General features: G+C 34.6%; 1 protein-coding gene across 1 annotated transcript in view; it reads left to right on the top strand.

Annotated features, from left to right (window-relative positions):
* The first annotated feature begins 9,906 nt into the window (after positions 1-9,906).
* Positions 9,907-15,404, top strand: part of Scgdelta (sarcoglycan delta) — a 295,638-nt gene continuing 290,140 nt past the window's right edge. The window contains exon 1 of the mRNA XM_072535102.1: positions 9,907-10,060. The gene's annotated coding sequence lies outside the window, so the exon portion shown is untranslated. The remainder of the gene's footprint in view (positions 10,061-15,404) is intronic.

The following is a 15,404-nucleotide window of genomic DNA, read 5'->3' as shown; positions in this document are numbered from 1 at the left end:
AACAAATTTGAAATTAATAACTAGGGAGAATGTCACCTGTCAAAATATTTAGAGTGGGAAGGAGTTGAGCTAGGGACTTGGGATAAGGACTGGGATGTCGGTCGTTATGCCAATCGGAAGAATCAACAATAAAATGGGGAAGAAGTACACTGTAAAAATAACTACAGGCAAAAATTCAAATTATTTTTCAACAGAATTTTATAAGTTAATTGGACCTGTAGGAAATAAACAAATAGAAGAAATAGCATACAAGTATATATATATATAGATATATCAAAGTTATATTTAGAGCTTAAATATACAAGTAGCAAAATACATATATATCAGAGTCAAAGTACAAGTACTTACGTTTGCAGTGCACCTGAAATAAAGGGGAAATAAAACACAGTTTAAATCGTTTATTTTCCCAAGTAAATATATAGCAATATATATATCCCTGAAAGAGAAAAATTAAAACACAAAAGGTAGTCTTTATTTAATCTCAAAAACTTTGTAAAAGGATATATGCACGTTCGGTGACTAAGTCCCGTTAAGTAGGGACTTAGCAAATCTGTAAGAGAATATTTTCTTACACGACTTGTAAGAATGCCGAAATAATCAGAATTTTGACTAAGTCGAAAAACACAGATTAATTCGGCGAAAAATGGCGACGCTCTTAAAGGAATTTATTAGCAAATTTGACTAAGTCAAAAAGCATAGATAAATCCTTCAAAAATGGCCGCCGTGGTTTGTAGACAAACCGTTAGAGATGGGAACGTTAGGTTCCGGGTTTAAAGGTGAGCTGAAAGAAAAACAAGAACTCTCTAGGAACTGAATCAACCAGAGGATCTTACTTGCCTAGAAGGCTGGACCAGCGGACATATCCTGACCCGGTCTGATTTCCTGGCCGTCGTGCACTTCTTTTATGCAGAAAAAAGTAGGTCAATCGTAACGGTCGTTTTGGACCTTTTTACGATTGACCGAGCACGGCGACCAATGCCCAATTTTCAGAATTATCATTGGCTGCAGCTCGGATGCATTTCGACCAACGATAATTCAGAAAATGAGCAACAGACTTCTGAATTATGATTGGCTGCAATTACTGTTGCCATTTGACCAATCACAATTCAGCAGGCTGGGCGACACTGTCGCTGAGGTGAATCTACGGCAGGTTGCGGATCACCGTCAGTCGCTCTATCCGCTAAGGCGGATGACCTTAAGGTCCTTTGTGACTCCATGTTGTTGCACTAAAACAAGAGACAAAAGGGAAAGGAAGAAAATAAGAAACTCGAAGACAGTTTTCTTTATTTGTCGAAAATTGACGCGTCGGGGTCAGTTCGCCACGGATTTCCCTATATAGAGTATATCGACGGTCTTCTCTAGACGACGTATGTGACCAGGCAAAATGAATGGGTGCACGCCTCGTGCTTGTATAGAGTTAGCCACTTATAGTACGTGTTACTCAAGTTTGGATCCCGGAGATAAGGATATCTCGGAGACCGTCTTTAGTAACCGTATGAAATGGTATCTAACTCTCTGTTCAAGCTAGCGGAGGACGTGTTTGTTGCTAGGCCGGTACGGCAGAGCAGAAGTGCGAACTAACCTCCAAACACGCCGCGTGAGAGGACCTGAGAGGTACCTAAAACAGATGGGTAAGAGTATGGAAAACGACAGAAGTTAACATAAAATAGTAAGTAGGTAAAAATGAAAGTAATATAAGCAAATAATCTGAAAGAGAGAATAACAGTTGGTTATTACGAAATATACACACATATATATCTATATACACAAATATAAGGTAAGGTTATGGCATAAAGATAAAATAATTCAAATGGCTGAAAAGAAAGATGGAATTAGTGCAGGCTGAAAGTCAATAACATAAAAATCGCTCTGGAGCAACAACGTTGCGACAGAAATATTTAAAACGATAAATAATCAATTATAAATAAAACGTTAAGGTTAAAATAGCAATATAAGAATACGCATCAAACAAATATCACAACTTAAAGTAAAATATGGTATATACGAAATATTCAATAAAACATATCACTATGACATGGAAATGTTCCTGAAAAATAAATAAACAAATACCAAAATAATATTCTTACGAATATTAAAGAAATACCAAAGCTGGATCTTGATGAAGGTCGGAAGAGAAGTCTAATTCTCTTCCAAGGTTTCGAATATGAAAGACTAGTTATTTAACTTGAGAGTGGGTATTCCCCAACCAGAGGTCTTATCTAGTTTTGACTCGAAAACCGAATAGGCCTTCTGAAAAAAGTGCACCGTCTTTTATCCCATTTTCGTGACCTTGGTGAGTGTTAAAAGTGGGCGTGACCGCTAACTCACCAATCAGAAAATAGGATAACGTCAGGGACCAATCAGAAGGCCAGAGGGTGAGAAATGCGCAAATCTGGTTGCGTATTAGTCAGTTTCACGCTGTCTACGGGGCAGATCTGACGACAATACTGTCATCAAGTGCCACCAATCACGCACTTCGATGTTCATCGCCCTTCCTTCTGAAACATATAATTAAATTTAATTGGTTGAGAAATGAAAAAGTTTCATATAAAAGTTAATTTATCTTTAAATGTGGGACATTTTCGGATCTCAAGTCAGTCAGTGTCAACACATGGTTTTACCCGTGTAGGGTAGCTCCCTAGAGCACTTTGCTCGAAGGGCTCCGAATCTTTCTAAGACTCTGAAGCTGAGTTTTTTTCTTCTTAGAAAGAATGTGTTTTATTTCCACTACCTAATAAAACCATAATGGCATTGTCTCTTCAAGATAATGCCACAATAAGAGCGTACCGGCCAACTACGCAATATTACACCATATTGCGCAATAGTTGGATAAATTAATAAACATAGAATTTTGCACCAAGTTGCAATCAGTTTTTCATACGTTTATTAATTACACCGGAGACGACATGGCGCCCAACCTTCAACGAACTCTACCACGACTCCGAGATGTCAGAGTTCTCATGCTCCGCGATCGAAAATCGCAAACAGTTCCAACACGATGTCTGCATCAAAACCACTCAAGAAAACAGCGGGGAGAAGCATCGGATGTTAGTACACCAAACTAACATGCCGATATCCACCTTCTGCAGCCCTGAAACCGTCGATGTGTCATATCTCCGACGAGCCAGCCTACTTGATGCTAAGTACCTGATGCAATGGATGTCTCCGCAGTAGCCAGTCACTGCCTGCCCTACCATTATGTGGTCCAGAGCACCACGGAGGCTCAGGCAAACTCGCCTACGACACACCGGCGACATGCAGATGGGAAACGTACAGCTAGAGAGGACGAAGCCGCCGTAGAGGAGCACGTCGTCGAGGATGGACCTGCAGATGCTGTCAACAACACCGACCACCGCCTGTGAGTGTTTTTGTGCAGTGCAAGTGCGCGCTACGAGAGTGTACGCGAGTGTAGTGTGTGTTAGAGGACTGTAAGTAGATCTGACAATATGGACATATACACTTTTAATATATTTTATGCATTTTTTTTCTTTCCTATATGTGATTTGTAAAAAAATTGTTTTCTTAAGTTTTTTAATAAAATCAGCTTTTTTTATCAGCCTCAGAGTCTCCAAAGCAGGGGGGATGTCATCAAGTGCCACCAATCACGCACTTCGATGTTCATCGCCCTTCCTTCTGGAACATATAATTAAATTTAATTAGTTGAGAAATGAAAAAGTTTCATATAAAAGTTAATTTATCTTTAAATATGGGACATTTTCGGATCTCAAGTCAGTCAGTGTCAACACATGGTTTTACCCGTGTAGGGTTGTCTCTTCAAGACAATGCCATAATAAGAGCGAACCGGCTAACTACGCAATATTGCACCATATTGCGCAATAGTTAGAACATTTAATAAACATGGAAACTTGCACCAAGATGCCAACACATTTTCATACGTTTATTAATTACACCGGAGACGACAATACAAAATGCCCGAGAGATACTGAGGACACATAAAATTGTAAGTAGTGCGGATACCTCGAAATCCGCATTTTGTGACCGCCCATCGCCATCGGTAAGAAATACAGGATCTCTGTAGTTAAGGGTTAATAGAGATATAGTGATGAAAATATGGAATTTTACGTGACTGTAAAATATTGTAGTGTATTATTAATATTTACCTAAACTTCAAACTTGTAACCATCCGCTAATAACCAATATCCTTGATATGTTTTGTTTTGAATTAAAAAAGTAACACTTTAAATATAATATATAAAAAGCAATAAAGTATTTTACTACATCAATTTAAACACCATGAAAGTTATAAAAGAGTAGTATAGATAAGTTGTAGAGATAGTAATACGTTCTTATAGGTAGTAATATTTTTCAAGAAGATACTTCATAAGAAATTTGTTGATAGAAATTGGACTACACTTAGCATAATAAAAAAAGAATAAAAACTGTCATCGCTCAGGGAGTAAACGTTTACGGTAACTCTCCGTATTTTTCTTTCCAGTTTTAAAAGTTCCAGTAAAGAGGTAAAAAGAGCATTCGTCTTTTCCATTAAGTAGGTAAAAGTCAAAAGGATCAAGAAGTCAAGATTTAGCTGGAGAGGTGTATTTTTGAAATAATTAGAAAGCGGAGTTGTTTCTTTTTAACGACGTTGTAAAAAATTAATAGAGTTTTTTCTCTTTGTTACTTACTCAACATTATTTAGAGGTACAGATAGCTTTTTTTATCAGCCTCAGAGTCTCCAAAGCAGGGGGGATGTCATCAAGTGCCACCAATCACGCACTTCGATGTTCATCGCCCTTCCTTCTGGAACATATAATTAAATTTAATTGGTTGAGAAATGAAAAAGTTTCATATAAAAGTTAATTTATCTTTAAATATGGGACATTTTCGGATCTCAAGTCAGTCAGTGTCAACACATGGTTTTACCCGTGTAGGGTTGTCTCTTCAAGACAATGCCATAATAAGAGCGAACCGGCTAACTACGCAATATTGCACCATATTGCGCAATAGTTAGAACATTTAATAAACATGGAAACTTGCACCAAGATGCCAACACATTTTCATACGTTTATTAATTACACCGGAGACGACAATACAAAATGCCCGAGAGATACTGAGGACACATGAAATAGTAAGTAGTGCGGATACCTCGAAATCCGCATTTTGTGACCGCCCATCGCCATCGGTAAGAAATACAGGATCTCTGTAGTTAAGGGTTAATAGAGATATAGTGATGAAAATATGGAATTTTACGTGACTGTAAAATATTGTAGTGTATTATTAATATTTACCTAAACTTCAAACTTGTAACCATCCGCTAATAACCAATATCCTTGATATGTTTTGTTTTGAATTAAAAAAGTAACACTTTAAATATAATATATAAAAAGCAATAAAGTATTTTACTACATCAATTTAAACACCATGAAAGTTATAAAAGAGTAGTATAGATAAGTTGTAGAGATAGTAATACGTTCTTATAGGTAGTAATATTTTTCAAGAAGATACTTCATAAGAAATTTGTTGATAGAAATTGGACTACACTTAGCATAATAAAAAAAGAATAAAAACTGTCATCGCTCAGGGAGTAAACGTTTACGGTAACTCTCCGTATTTTTCTTTCCAGTTTTAAAAGTTCCAGTAAAGAGGTAAAAAGAGCATTCGTCTTTTCCATTAAGTAGGTAAAAGTCAAAAGGATCAAGAAGTCAAGATTTAGCTGGAGAGGTGTATTTTTGAAATAATTAGAAAGCGGAGTTGTTTCTTTTTAACGACGTTGTAAAAAATTAATAGAGTTTTTTCTCTTTGTTACTTACTCAACATTATTTAGAGGTACAGATATTTTTTGTTCTAAGAGATATTTATGAATCTAAAATTTGACAAAATGAAGTCAGTTGTTAGTTCTAATTACTGATTTTTAGATAAAATCTGTTAATTTACTAACTTAAATGAGAAGAATATTATATTAAGTACAATAAAGTAAGGCATTAATAAGATTTCCGAAGTGGAAATTGAAACGTCAATAAAGTAAGGCATAATTTAATATTAGCTAAATCCACTATTCAATTAAAAAAGCCCAAATCAGGTCAACGTTTAATTAACATTTACTCTATTTAAAAAAATCTAATATACTGGATGGACTACCTTTAACAGTTGTGGTGAGATAATATTCCTAATATGTTAAAATTCATAAATAATGTTAGTCATATTTTATTATATTACGTAATTGTGTAACTAGAATTGTTTTTAATCAAGAATCGGGGATAAATCTATCAAGTTTATCAAATACACATAACAGTAACAAATACCTCAGTTGCCTAATTGCAAATAATCTCAGCGCGACCTTGCTTACACATGCAAAACAAAGTTGAGCGATCATGTCACAAGGCAACGACATTTATACTTGTTTATCCGGCAACACATCAGGCAGTGTTATGAAAAGTAAGAATAATCCTAAAGCGATGAGAAAGAGCAGCGCCAACACAAATAAAAATCGGAAGGACTAAACACGGAATTCACAGAACACTTATAGAGAAAAAAAATATCAGGGAAGATCGCTGGGAATGAAATATTAGAAAACGATAATATCGAGGAAAGCTAAGAAAAACTCAAAAATAACATAATTATAACAGCAACAGAATCACTTGGAGAGAGGAAAGTAACGAAAACTAACATATTAAAAAAGAAAACACCATGGTGAGTATCCATTTGTACTTTACCTACTAGCCATTAGTAACTTTGTAGCCTCACTGAGAACCACAAATCTCTTTAGGGCTAACTTCCTCATTTGGCTCGGTTGCGTAAAGGTCGAACCCAGGATTTGCCACCTCTGGTAGGTCAGTGCCGGGCACTTCCAGAAGTGATGTGAGAAGGTGTTCTTCTCTGTATCACATAGATGGCAATATGGGCCATCCGTCGATCTAGGCAGATGTAGATTGCACCTGAGTCTACAGTGGACAGTAAGTATACTGACCACTAGAGACCATCTTTTATAGTCTAAAACAAGAGGTTGGGCTATAAGACTTTTAGATGGCCTTACTATGTGGAGCTTAGCCTGTTTTATACCTCCACAACTGGCCAAGGAGTCTTGGAACCTCAGCAAAAGAAGCTCCGTAAGACTACCCTGACGATTCAGTACTGAAGGACATTTGAATCATGGGTTCTCGTTGGCTCATTCATTCCATTCCCGCCTGTATGTCTCATTCCTTATATCAACTTTCCTATTTGTCAGCGCATTATCAGCAAGTGCTGTATTGCATTTAGGAACTGGCCTAGAGCTAACTTTGGACATGTCTAGAGCCCTTAGCGCTGCTTGACTATCAGAGCAGATAGAGATGGTCCTGCCTAAGCAAACCCGATATATTATCTACTGAGCACATACCAGGATTAAAAAGGTCTTGACCTCAAAGACTGATGCATGGGAGCCGAGAGACTAAAATCCGATTCCGCTACCGGATATTCCAGCGCCTGCCCGCTCGTTCATTCTAGACCACCCTGTTAACCAGGTGAGCCCGCTGCAATGGATCTCCCACTTGTCCTTAACTCACGTGTTGTGAAGTGCTATGTATAACCCATTTTAATTTATGGTGCAGATACGTGGTTACTTAAGGTTAGGTCACTAAATCGCATTAAAGCATGTGAAATGTGGACTTTAGGGAGACTCTTACGAGTGTCAAGGACTGCACGCTGCACATATTCAGTATTAAATCTATACCGATCTCACCCATTGCCTTTAGAGTCTTTGATAGTATGCTATCTATCTCTGAGTTTTTTTTTTTCTTAATTAGCTTTTTAATTTATTGAGAGCCTTTTTTAGTTATGCTCGTAAAATAATTGCTACTGTCTCTTTGATTACGTGATTCTTTTGTTTTGAGACTGATGTATCTTTTGAACTGAAATTTCCAGGTTTCTGCAATGCTCTCTATGTAGGTTTACTGTATAATAATCTTATATAATTAAAAGCTGTAATTCTCAATTTGAAAAACCATAAAATGTTTATTTTTTTTAAGTTAGACTTGAACGGCAAATAAATACATACATAGCTATAAATAAATCGTCCCTTGAGAGCAGAATTATTCTATGTCTTGAAAATATTTATACATATATATATAGCTGGATATATATATATATATATATATATATATATATATATATATATATATATATATATATATATATATATATATTGTTATGATGTGTTTTTTGTTTGAATGATGAGCAATGAGTATTTTTAATAATATAATATATAGGGTTTTTATCGCGGTTCTCAAAGAATTAGCTTGTAAGTACTTTTTTATATTATCTTTATTATAACTATTATGAAACACACATATATATCTAACCTAGTCAATGTAAAATTAAAATAAACTATCTTTAAACTGATATTCTTATAAAACTAATTAAATTCTATAGACAATCTAAAATTTAAACAAACTATCTTCAAAATTGAAATTGTTATGACACTAACTAAATTATATTAACAAAATTTTGTACCTTTCTTTCACTGAATGCCTAAATGAACTGTTTTCCACTATATATATTCTAATCACCACTGAATGTCTTCGTACTTCGGTTATCCTTGTTTTTGTGAAATTTCTTTTTTCAATTATCAGCTTCTACCAATTTAAGATATATTTTTCTTCACCAGCATTTATATACCACCAACCAAACCAGCAAACAGCATTTATATTTATTCTTCTTTTCAATATACCAATATCCAATTATTATAAGTTGATTTATACTAATCTCCAACCACAATATAATTTAATTTCTTCCAATATACTTTTATAATCTTCAATAATTATTTGTGTATAATTATACATGTGCATTAATTATATGCATAATTTTTAATCTTCATTTAACTCACTATATTAAACAATTTGACTATTTGTACCTGATTCTCTGACTCCAAATAATCTTTCATATTTCTTACTAAACTTTTCTGACTGACTTCTTGAAAATTCTGAACAATTTACTTCACTAAATGTGTCTAATAACTTTCATAATAAACTGGCCTGACTTCTGACTAAAAACTTCCAAAAACTTCTGAACAATTGACTTCACTAAGTAAATGTATCTATCTTCTAACTAACTTTCATGATAAAACTGCTAAAAACTGCCATCTTGAATCCAAATCACGGGTATTTATATCTTTTGGACATTCTAGAACCATCTCGTAAGATATCATGTTCTATTCAGTTCTATTTAATACATGTCTGAATTTTCTGGAACAAACCATTTCGCAAACATGGCCATCTCCGGAGATCCAGAGAATTCCATTCTTTTCTATTAATAATTTTGTTGACATTTAGGCTTTTCAGATCAGAATATATAATTAAATTAGTAACTAACACTCTAATTTAATAAAATACACATTTCAAACAATATATTATTATAATAACCCCACTTATATTCGTATTATGATTCTTAATTTGACACTTGGAGTATGTATAGTTGGTTGCCTAGGCACATGGCTCACTTAAATCTATTTACAAAATTAAAATTACTAAATAAAACTTTTTACAATTATTATATGCTAATTTATTAAAAATGCCCTCACATAAATATATTTTTATTAAATTCTCTAGTATATAACTTATTTAAAACAACCAAATATCTAATATTATGTAGTATATAACTTATAAATTATTTTCTATAAACCCTAATCGTATCAATATATATATATATTTGAGTTTGAAGAAGTCTGAAGTTTAAAATTTCAAAAATATCTTGTACATTCCGGTTCTTAAATGAAATTAGTAACTCTAATCTCCCCAACTTAATTCGATTCAACATAGCTCTAGCTATTTGATGGAAAGTGTGAAATATATCGAACATTTTCGCAAAAAGTATTTATAACTAAGTGGCTAAGTGGCTCAGACTTGTTCCCGACGGCTTCAAACTTGTGGAACTTCTGACTTGTTATTTCGGTCAGTTAATTTTCAGGTTCTCGCTAATCCCGTTCGGTGCGGTAATTTATAGGATTTTCACTGTGAAAACTACGGACTCGCTTAATTTTATTAGTGCTAAAAATAAAATTCAATGTGTGAGTGTTTGGGAGGACGAGGAAATAAAGAAAGATGAATTGAGGAGGTGTTTGTGTAAAAAGGTGTGTTGCTGCGTCGGATATTGTATTAATGGTATAATACCGAATAATCACAAATAAAGTCATGAAGTAAAAAACGACTTACGTTACTAACTAAATGTCTTTAATTTCGAGAAAGCGTGGACTTACAATCTTTTGATAGGTTTGAGCATCCGTTGGCTAATTATTTCTTTTTAACATAGTGTGCATTTAAATAAAACTCTTTAATTACACATAGAAGGTTGATAATAGGTATACATTCAACATATAACATGTCTCTACTTATTGTTTATGTTAGGTTTTAAAATGTATATGCACAAAAATAAAAAAAACAAGCTTTACAACGTGCAAACATTTTACTAGGATAATATTTTGGATGGCTATAAGCTTTCCCAATATTAAGTTTAAATATATCGAAGAATATCTGAATATTTTGAAATCTTTAAAATGTAGAGGAAGTTAAAAATTCAATTTTTATTTGTCATCTAACTAAATTTCCATCTGTTTCCTGAATATGTATTTTTAATTGAGCTGGTTATTTTATTCCAAATTGTACATAGTTCACCTAGGACACCTAGGACACTTATACAAAATGACAGTTATTATTAAAAATATCTGTAAACAAAATTTAGTCCAGTCGTCAGAGATTTGAGCCCTAAAATTCATACGAACAAACTGAATTTTGCCAAAACTATGTATTGTAGGACCATTAAAAGATTCATAAAAGTTTACCACTTTTACCATTGGGCTTCCCCCTAAAGCCTCCCTCGTATGGGGGTAAAAACGCCAAATATGGATTTACCAAAAATCTGGAAGCCGTAGAAAAAAATGTTACAAATGAAAAATCTAGCTTAAATAACTTTAAATAAAAACGTTTATTACGCTTTTTATGTAGAATGCAACGTTCTCTTAGAAATAACGCTTAAAGCGACCGGTGATTTTGAATGTCAATTGCGCTCGCGAAATCAATTTAAATATAATTTGTATCAGCTCGACGGTAAAAAGTTGATATCTTTGAATGCGGGTATCCTATCGACACAAATCAAAATGTTTTTTAAAGGTAAAGAGAGTAGCTTTTATATGAAGTTTCTAAGAAAACGGTTTATTCTACACAAAAAATGAGGATAAACATTTTTGTTTAAAATTATCTTAACTACATTTTTTATTTAGAACATGTTTTTCTATGGCGCACAGATTATTGTTAAATTGATTTTTTCAGTTCCGCCCCCCTACAAGGTGGTTCTAGGAAATAGACCGGAGGTAAAAGTGGTAAACTTTCTTCTTTAATTTTTTTTTGACGCCCTAAAATTGACATTCTTAGCAAAATTCAGCGTGTTTGTATGATTTATAGAGGTTCAGTGGCATTCACGAGTATGAAGACCGGAGTAATTTATAACCTAAAAATATACATTTTAGAATAGAAATTATGCAGTTAAATATAAACACAAACTAATATTTTCCTCAATGTAACAAGAATTTAAAATAGTTTTAGTATTTTATAGTTTGAGGTGTTTACTGCAAAATTATTGCCTGTTCGGAAGAAATATGTTTCCTTGTCTGCTGTTACTAGTGGATCCGTGATAGCGCTTGCGTCTTCTGCGGGCATCTCTTGAAACATATGGTTGCAGGGTATTGTTGAGGTCTGTTGCTCTACACAAGCAAAAACCTTACCTTTTATATCTTTATATATTCTGTTTGTTTTAAGCATAACAGCAGGTTTGGTGAACATCTATGAAATTTCGAATTCATCTTCTCCTAAACTTAAAATTGAAGACATGGATGTTGGTATTATGATTAGTTTTTGACGTCTTTAAGTATTTCTACAAACCGTTCTACAAAGACAATTTATTTTGTTGTCATATTGGAAAACTGTGAGATTGATATTCTTCAGCACAAATTTCCTTTTTTTTTTTCGTTAACTTTGTCCGCAAAAATCATATTTTAAAATATTTATCAACTGCTAAACCGTTTTTTTAAGTTTAGACACAAAATTTTTTTATGATTTTTTTTAAAGTAACCTCGTATGAAATGCAAAACATGATTTTTCAGAAATTTTTATTTTATTCGATATATTCTCTTTTTAGCTTAATACAATGAATCCAGCGATTTTTCAAACTTTTTTATAAGGTCCAGAAGCTCTGTAAAATAGGTGTTTGTTTCATCAATTATCTTTTAATTGTACTGGATTGTTTCCTTTTGTCGTAGTTCTATCTTAAATTTGGTCGCCTCCTTTGCCCCTTGATGACTCCACACTTGAATACCACAGTGTAATTCTAGTGGACTCTATTGTTAGTTTTTCTTGCTTAATGTCTCGCCCATCATTCTTCATTACTGATCGGTAGTATACACTGATCGACTGCTTTTTTCTTTAGGTGGAGGAGCATCCTAAATTTAAATATAACTGCATTTTCATCAAAAGATGCCCATCCATTCTTTCACTGATCTGTGGGAGTAAGGGGCCCCACATTTATGTATTAATTGTCCCAGGTACACTACTATGTATACTACAGGTGTCGTCTACTGTCTCAAGTGTAATGTTGTTTATTTTTAACCTTTTAATACTCGCACTTCAAAAGGTTGCATTGAAATAGCAAGTATCAGACGGACTAAAAAATTCTTCTGACAAAATAAAATAAACTATTATTACAAACAAACAGTTATTTATTAATTATTTTGCATGTTAAACACATTTATTAGAAATATTTGTACAATGTTGTAAACACATATATTTTCCACATTTAACACATGAATACTTGGTGGGACGGTTCTTTTTTCTATCGCAGTAACTGCAGTACGCACCGCACTACAAAGAGTAGGATTGGATGAGAAGGACATTCGGATCATCATGAATTTATACTGGAACCAGCGTGCTCAAGTCAAGGTCGAAGACCAGCTGACCGACCAAGTGAAGATCATGCGAGGAGTAAGGCAAGGATGTGTGCTATCGCCGACTCTTTTCAATATATACTCTGAGGAGATTTTTAATGAAGCCCTCACAAACCTAGACATGGGAATCCGAGTGAACGGTGAATACATCAATAATATCCGCTACGCCGATGACACTGTGTTACTAGCAACTAGCCTAAACGATCTGCAGGCCTTACTAGACCGAGTGCGAACTGTGAGCGTAACATACGGACTGAACCTTAATATTAAGAAAACTAAATTCATGGTTGTCAGCCGTACAAATTTAGATCCCGGGGCACTAATGGCAGGTAGCGAAGAGATCCAGAGAGTCGACAGATTCACTTACCTCGGAACTACCCTCGACGTACAATGGGACTACGCTCAAGAGATTAGATCCAGAATTGAAATGGCACGGTCTACTTTTATTAAGTTGAGATCCTTGCTGTGCTGCAGTGATCTCAGTTTGGGAACCAAGATGCGGATAGTGAGGTGCTACGTTCTTCCAGTGTTACTATATGGAGTTGAAGCCTGGACACTGACGCAAGCCACTGAAAAACGAATCGAAGCCTTCGAGATGTGGATATACAGAAGAATACTAAAAATATCTTATGTGGACCATGTCACCAACGTTGAGGTCCTACAGCGCATGACAAAAGAAAAAGAAGTGCTTAATTTAATTAAACAACGTAAGCTTGAGTACCTCGGCCACGTGATGCGGAACGAAGAAAAATATCGAATTCTTCAACTTGTTATGCAGGGTAAAGTATTTGGCAGAAGAGGACCGGGACGCCGTCGTATCTCGTGGTTGAAAAATCTCCGACAATGGTTTGGGATGACCTTAGCGGAGCTGTTTTGCAGAGCAGTCAACAAAACCATGATGGCCTTGATGATCGCCAACATCCGGACCGGATAAGGCACTGAAGAAGAAGAAGTAACTGCAGCGTCTATTTTTTTGCCAATATTAACAGCTGGGGGCAGTAGTGGATGTTTAGATTTAACCATTTCTGTAATTCTTCATTTCACTGATGATGGCAAATAAAAAAGAGTAGCATGAGCACGAAGGTCATTATTAACTAATTATCTAGCTTAACTTTATATCTGGGATGAGTCAATTTTTCTCTTAGAGGAAGTGTGAGCCGTATGGCTAAATCTGAATCCAGTCTTAAAAAACTGGATAACAGTAGGACCTTTTAATTTTTCTTGAGTTTGTAGGATACAAGAGTGGCATTTTTTTCGAAAGCCAAACAAACTACCGTTAACTAACCGTGACTTTGGGATGTTGACAAACTCAGGTGGTAATTTTGTTTTTTTTTTTACCAATTGTACCAACTAGCGTCAGCTTTGTCGCGTATAATGTCTCAAACAGATTTATACTTGCAAACCAGTTATCAGTACCTAGTAATATTCCTTCTGAATCCATATGTGGGTTTATATAATCTCAAGACTACCGCATTGGGAGAGTTACTCACAACATAAGGGCTATCAGTTTGCAGTCCTACCTAGACTTTAAGATTTGAAGTAAAGTAGCACGTGGCATCAACTAAGGCGAAAATTTTAAACCCATATTTATTGACTTTGTTTGGAATATAATGCCTAAATGAGCAACGCCCTCGAAATGCTTCCAGTTTCTCATCCACTGTTACCAAATGAAAAGAACTGTAAGCAGTTTTGCAGTAGGTATGGGTGCCAACTTATCCAGCTTCTTGCGAGTTTCGTAATTGTCAAATCTTAAGTGGCTTAAAAGAAATAAAAATCTGTTTAGATACATTACACGTCGAAATAACTCAACCTCTGTTCCTTGGGTGTTGTATAAGTCTCTTAAGCGACTTGATTTTAAGATGCCAGCTAAGTACAAGAATCCAAAGAGTGCTTGAAACCTGCACATATCCGTAGGTGATGTATCTATTTCACAAGAATAATTGGCTGCAGTTGAAGAAATATGCTGATTTGTATATTAGACAATAATTTCTAACATATCTGTATTAAAAAAGTATTTCCAATTTTCAAATGGATCTTTTAATATTTTAGTTGAAGTTTTCGTATCAGGTAAATGTTTTAAATAATTTACATAACTAGTTTCCACAATCTTTGATAATGCGTCTTTTTTCCACTTAGTAGATTTGTTTTTAACAATAAAAAATGCTTCGGTGACAGGAGATGCTTCCACTTCAATATTGAGAAATAATGTTTATTTCTTTACGATATATTGTTTTTAAGTCTCCAATATTTGCAGATACATAAAATAATCCAAAGAATTGAGGTCTGGTGACCTCGCTGGCTATTCAATATGTCCACTTCTTCCAATCCACCTGTTCAGAAAAATTCCGTTTAGGTACCTTCGAACATCTAAAGCATAATGCGGAGGCGCATCATCCTGTTGAAAAGTAGGTACGAGATACCCACTTAAAAACTGAAGGTATGCTGGTCCGTTTAAATTACTTTCGAAATAGTATGGTCCAAT

This window comes from Diabrotica undecimpunctata, chromosome 6 (assembly GCF_040954645.1).
Source record: "Diabrotica undecimpunctata isolate CICGRU chromosome 6, icDiaUnde3, whole genome shotgun sequence".
Classification (NCBI taxonomy): Eukaryota; Metazoa; Arthropoda; class Insecta; order Coleoptera; family Chrysomelidae; genus Diabrotica; species Diabrotica undecimpunctata.
The sequence above is the reverse complement of the archived record's forward strand: the minus strand, read 5'-3'. Positions and strand labels throughout refer to the sequence as shown.